Raw genomic sequence first — 6,093 nt, forward strand, 5'->3', positions numbered from 1 at the left:
GGTGAATTTAGTATCGGGCTTGTGGCGCAATGGATAACGCGTCTGACTACGGATCAGAAGATTCTAGGTTCGACTCCTGGCAAGCTCGTGCATTTTGTCTGAGTGAGATTTGGAAATGAGCGATATCTTTTCAATTTGTGCTGAGTGTCTTTGCCTACATGCACCAATAATTTATACCTCATAAACCCATCAAAAAAAGAAACTTACCTTTTTCAGGACCTTGTCTTTCAAAGATAATTCGTAAAAATACAAATAACTTCACAGATCTTCATTTTAATGGGATTAAACACTGTTTCCCATGCGTGTTCAATGAACCATAAACAATTAATGAACATGCATATGTGGAACATCATTAAGACACTAACAGCTTACAGATGGTAGGCAATTAAGAAGTTTTGAAAACTTAGGACACTAAAGAGGCCTTTCAACTGACTCTGAAAAACACCAAAAGAAAGATGCCCAGGGTCCCTGCTCATCTGCGTGGGCACAAACCCACCTTTGTTGGACCAGACAGGACTGTCAAAAGGTGCTCTTCATTGACGAGTTGCGGTTTTGTCTCACCAGGGGTGATGGTCGGATATGCGTTTACTGTCGAAGGAATGAGTGTTACACCGAGGCCTGTACTCTGGAGCGGGATGGAGGTGGAGGGTACGTCCTGGTCTGGGCGGTGTGTCACAGCATCATCAGACTGAGCTTGTCATTGCAGGCAATCTCAATGCTGTGTGTTACAAGGAAGACATCCTCCCCCCTCATGTGGTACCCTTCCTGCAGGCTCATCCTGACGTGACCCTCCAGCATGACAATGCCACCAGCCATACTGCTCGTTCTGTGTGTGATTTCCTGCAAGACAGAAATGTCAGTGTTCTGCCATGGCCAGCGAAGAACCCGCACCTCAATCCTATTGAGCACGTCTGGGACCTGTTGGATCGGAGGGTGAGGGCTAGGGCCATTCCCCCCAGAAATGTCCGGGAACTTGCAGTTGCCTTGGTGGAAGAGTGGGGTAACATCTCACAGCAACAACTGGCAAATCTGGTGCAGTCCATGAGGAGGAGATGCACTGCAGTTCTTAATGCAGCTGGTGGCCACACCAGATACTGACTGTTACTTTTCATTTTGACCCCCCCTTTGTTCAGGGACACGTTATTCCATTTATGTTAGTCACATGTCTGTGGAACTTGTTCAGTTTATGTCTCAGTTGTTCAATCTTGGTATGTTCATACAAATATTTATAAATGTTAAGTTTGTTACGCTTTATCGGCCGAGGAGGGCCCTCACCGCTCGATCGTGTTGTCAACAAGGCAGCATAGTGCGTGTTCCAGAAACATTCAACGTAACTTTTCCATGAAATATATGTTCGAATTTTCTAAGTCGTTTTCATTGGGAAGGCCGATAACGCGTTTTCGACAAATAAAACAATCACTTTTGCAGGTGAAAACAATGAATCCTACTCATTAATCGACATACATAAATAATTACGTCACTTTTGTTTTGAGCCGACTTCGCCGTGGGCTTTGAACGGTGCTCACGCCCGGGAAGCAGTTCGATTCCAAATTTCACCAGGTGCCAAAAACCCTAACCGGGCGCCTGGCCCAGATGATTCGAATCCCCTCAATGTCCGCAAATCTGATGCGCCTAATAACCATAATAACCAATCATATTACCGTCCGCAACCAAGTATCCAGAATTGACCAATTACAGCAGAGTTAGGGTGAATTTAGTATCGGGCTTGTGGCGCAATGGATAACGCGTCTGACTACGGATCAGAAGATTCTAGGTTCGACTCCTGGCAAGCTCGTGCATTTTGTCTGAGTGAGATTTGGAAATGAGCGATATCTTTTCAATTTGTGCTGAGTTTCTTTGCCTACATGCACCAATAATTTATACCTCATAAACCCATCAAAAGAAGAAACTTACCTTTTTCAGGACCTTGTCTTTCAAAGATAATTCGTAAAAATACAAATAACTTCACAGATCTTCATTTTAATGGGATTAAACACTGTTTCCCATGCGTGTTCAATGAACCATAAACAATTAATGAACATGCATATGTGGAACATCATTAAGACACTAACAGCTTACAGATGGTAGGCAATTAAGAAGTTTTGAAAACTTAGGACACTAAAGAGGCCTTTCAACTGACTCTGAAAAACACCAAAAGAAAGATGCCCAGGGTCCCTGCTCATCTGCGTGGGCACAAACCCACCTTTGTTGGACCAGACAGGACTGTCAAAAGGTGCTCTTCATTGACGAGTTGCGGTTTTGTCTCACCAGGGGTGATGGTCGGATATGCGTTTACTGTCGAAGGAATGAGTGTTACACCGAGGCCTGTACTCTGGAGCGGGATGGAGGTGGAGGGTACGTCCTGGTCTGGGGCGGTGTGTCACAGCATCATCAGACTGAGCTTGTCATTGCAGGCAATCTCAATGCTGTGTGTTACAAGGAAGACATCCTCCCCCTCATGTGGTACCCTTCCTGCAGGCTCATCCTGACGTGACCCTCCAGCATGACAATGCCACCAGCCATACTGCTCGTTCTGTGTGTGATTTCCTGCAAGACAGAAATGTCAGTGTTCTGCCATGGCCAGCGAAGAACCCGCACCTCAATCCTATTGAGCACGTCTGGGACCTGTTGGATCGGAGGGTGAGGGCTAGGGCCATTCCCCCCAGAAATGTCCGGGAACTTGCAGTTGCCTTGGTGGAAGAGTGGGGTAACATCTCACAGCAACAACTGGCAAATCTGGTGCAGTCCATGAGGAGGAGATGCACTGCAGTTCTTAATGCAGCTGGTGGCCACACCAGATACTGACTGTTACTTTTCATTTTGACCCCCCTTTGTTCAGGGACACGTTATTCCATTTATGTTAGTCACATGTCTGTGGAACTTGTTCAGTTTATGTCTCAGTTGTTCAATCTTGGTATGTTCATACAAATATTTATAAATGTTAAGTTTGTTACGCTTTATCGGCCGAGGAGGGCCCTCACCGCTCGATCGTGTTGTCAACAAGGCAGCATAGTGCGTGTTCCAGAAACATTCAACGTAACTTTTCCATGAAATATATGTTCGAATTTTCTAAGTCGTTTTCATTGGGAAGGCCGATAACGCGTTTTCGACAAATAAAACAATCACTTTTGCAGGTGAAAACAATGAATCCTACTCATTAATCGACATACATAAATAATTACGTCACTTTTGTTTTGAGCCGACTTCGCCGTGGGCTTTGAACGGTGCTCACGCCCGGGAAGCAGTTCGATTCCAAATTTCACCAGGTGCCAAAAACCCTAACCGGGCGCCTGGCCCAGATGATTCGAATCCCCTCAATGTCCGCAAATCTGATGCGCCTAATAACCATAATAACCAATCATATTACCGTCCGCTACCAAGTATCCAGAATTGACCAATTACAGCAGAGTTAGGGTGAATTTAGTATCGGGCTTGTGGCGCAATGGATAACGCGTCTGACTACGGATCAGAAGATTCTAGGTTCGACTCCTGGCAAGCTCGTGCATTTTGTCTGAGTGAGATTTGGAAATGAGCGATATCTTTTCAATTTGTGCTGAGTGTCTTTGCCTACATGCACCAATAATTTATACCTCATAAACCCATCAAAAAAGAAACTGACCTTTTTCAGGACCTTGTCTTTCAAAGATAATTCGTAAAAATACAAATAACTTCACAGATCTTCATTTTAATGGGATTAAACACTGTTTCCCATGCGTGTTCAATGAACCATAAACAATTAATGAACATGCATATGTGGAACATCATTAAGACACTAACAGCTTACAGATGGTAGGCAATTAAGAAGTTTTGAAAACTTAGGACACTAAAGAGGCCTTTCAACTGACTCTGAAAAACACCAAAAGAAAGATGCCCAGGGTCCCTGCTCATCTGCGTGGGCACAAACCCACCTTTGTTGGACCAGACAGGACTGTCAAAAGGTGCTCTTCATTGACGAGTTGCGGTTTTGTCTCACCAGGGGTGATGGTCGGATATGCGTTTACTGTCGAAGGAATGAGTGTTACACCGAGGCCTGTACTCTGGAGCGGGATGGAGGTGGAGGGTACGTCCTGGTCTGGGGCGGTGTGTCACAGCATCATCAGACTGAGCTTGTCATTGCAGGCAATCTCAATGCTGTGTGTTACAAGGAAGACATCCTCCCCCCTCATGTGGTACCCTTCCTGCAGGCTCATCCTGACGTGACCCTCCAGCATGACAATGCCACCAGCCATACTGCTCGTTCTGTGTGTGATTTCCTGCAAGACAGAAATGTCAGTGTTCTGCCATGGCCAGCGAAGAACCCGCACCTCAATCCTATTGAGCACGTCTGGGACCTGTTGGATCGGAGGGTGAGGGCTAGGGCCATTCCCCCCAGAAATGTCCGGGAACTTGCAGTTGCCTTGGTGGAAGAGTGGGGTAACATCTCACAGCAACAACTGGCAAATCTGGTGCAGTCCATGAGGAGGAGATGCACTGCAGTTCTTAATGCAGCTGGTGGCCACACCAGATACTGACTGTTACTTTTCATTTTGACCCCCCTTTGTTCAGGGACACGTTATTCCATTTATGTTAGTCACATGTCTGTGGAACTTGTTCAGTTTATGTCTCAGTTGTTCAATCTTGGTATGTTCATACAAATATTTATAAATGTTAAGTTTGTTACGCTTTATCGGCCGAGGAGGGCCCTCACCGCTCGATCGTGTTGTCAACAAGGCAGCATAGTGCGTGTTCCAGAAACATTCAACGTAACTTTTCCATGAAATATATGTTCGAATTTTCTAAGTCGTTTTCATTGGGAAGGCCGATAACGCGTTTTCAACAAATAAAACAATCACTTTTGCAGGTGAAAACACTGAATCCTACTCATTACTCGACATACATAATTACGTCACTTTTGTTTTGAGCAGACTTCGCCGTGGGCTTTGAACGGTGCTCACGCCCGGGAAGCAGTTCGATTCCAAATTTCACCAGGTGCCAAACACCCTAACCGGGCGTCCAGATGATTCGAATCCCCTCAATGTCCGTAAATCTGATGCGCCTAATAACCATAATAACCAATCATATTACCGTCCGCTACCAAGTATCCAGAATTGACCAATTAGAGCAGCGTTATGGTGGATTTAGTATCGGGCTTGTGGCGCAATGGATAACGCGTCTGACTACGGATCAGAAGATTCTAGGTTCGACTCCTGGCAAGTTCGTTCATTTTGAGTGAGATTTGAAAATCAGCGATACTTTGTCAACGTGTGCTCTATGCAACATCAACAGTTCGGATTCGGCGGAATCAACGTCCACAACTGTAACATGCTTTAAAAAAAACATCAACACAATGTATCTTTCACATTTCAGACACTAGAGGGCGTCAATTGCCTTTGAAATAGTACTTTTTGGAAGTACTGTACTGTAGGCCTCAAACAGACAAAAATGCTTGTACTGTGTGTTTCAGTACACTGCTGATATTGATCAACTCATTGTACACATGATTATTGTGGTATTTTGTATATTGTGCTTGTTGGAAAGATTTATATTGATAGCACAGCATCTGAGGGGTGGAATGGATACTGCACATGCAGTGGTGCCTTTACAGCCTTAACCTTTAAGATTTATAATGTGCTCTTACATGAGTGAATTTACAATGTGACATGACATGGAAATCCTCTCTCATGTAGCATACAGTGTATTTTCCAGAACGGGGGCACTATGACAAGACTCCACTATGTCCCACAAGCCTGTCTCTGCCTGTGTATACCCATTAGGATTACGTGCCTTTCACTAACTATCTATTTAATTCTTTATTTATCTTTAATCTTGTTATTTAACGAGGGCTGCCATCAGCGTGCCTTATCACAATTAGTGTTAGATAACCTTGCCACCCAGAGAAAGTTGAGCCCCTCTGGTAGTTCATAGCTGGGTGACTAACGAGCCAAACGGGCACGTTAGCAGACAGAGCTCTCAGTGTGTGTCTGTTCCCTTCTCACCTACCCACCCCCACACCCACCCCCACACCCACACCCATTCCTCAATGACCTTTATTGATCTTTATTAATGCAATTCAATCTCACACCCTCCTTGCCCCCCAGAGGAATGGATACCCAC

General features: G+C 45.0%; 4 non-coding genes across 4 annotated transcripts; all 4 read left to right on the forward strand.

Moving 5' to 3' along the window:
• The first annotated feature begins 15 nt into the window (after positions 1-15).
• On the forward strand, positions 16-88 carry trnar-acg (transfer RNA arginine (anticodon ACG)). Its single transcript has one exon. It is a non-coding gene; the product is annotated as a tRNA-Arg (tRNA).
• Positions 89-1,722: 1,634 nt separating this feature from the next.
• Positions 1,723-1,795, forward strand: trnar-acg (transfer RNA arginine (anticodon ACG)). The gene has a single exon. It is a non-coding gene; the product is annotated as a tRNA-Arg (tRNA).
• A 1,633-nt stretch (positions 1,796-3,428) lies between these two features.
• On the forward strand, positions 3,429-3,501 carry trnar-acg (transfer RNA arginine (anticodon ACG)). The gene has a single exon. It is a non-coding gene; the product is annotated as a tRNA-Arg (tRNA).
• Positions 3,502-5,125: 1,624 nt separating this feature from the next.
• On the forward strand, positions 5,126-5,198 carry trnar-acg (transfer RNA arginine (anticodon ACG)). The gene has a single exon. It is a non-coding gene; the product is annotated as a tRNA-Arg (tRNA).
• The last annotated feature ends 895 nt before the right edge of the window (positions 5,199-6,093 follow it).

This window comes from Oncorhynchus keta, chromosome 2, assembly GCF_023373465.1.
Source record: "Oncorhynchus keta strain PuntledgeMale-10-30-2019 chromosome 2, Oket_V2, whole genome shotgun sequence".
In the NCBI taxonomy this organism is placed as follows: domain Eukaryota; kingdom Metazoa; phylum Chordata; class Actinopteri; order Salmoniformes; family Salmonidae; genus Oncorhynchus; species Oncorhynchus keta.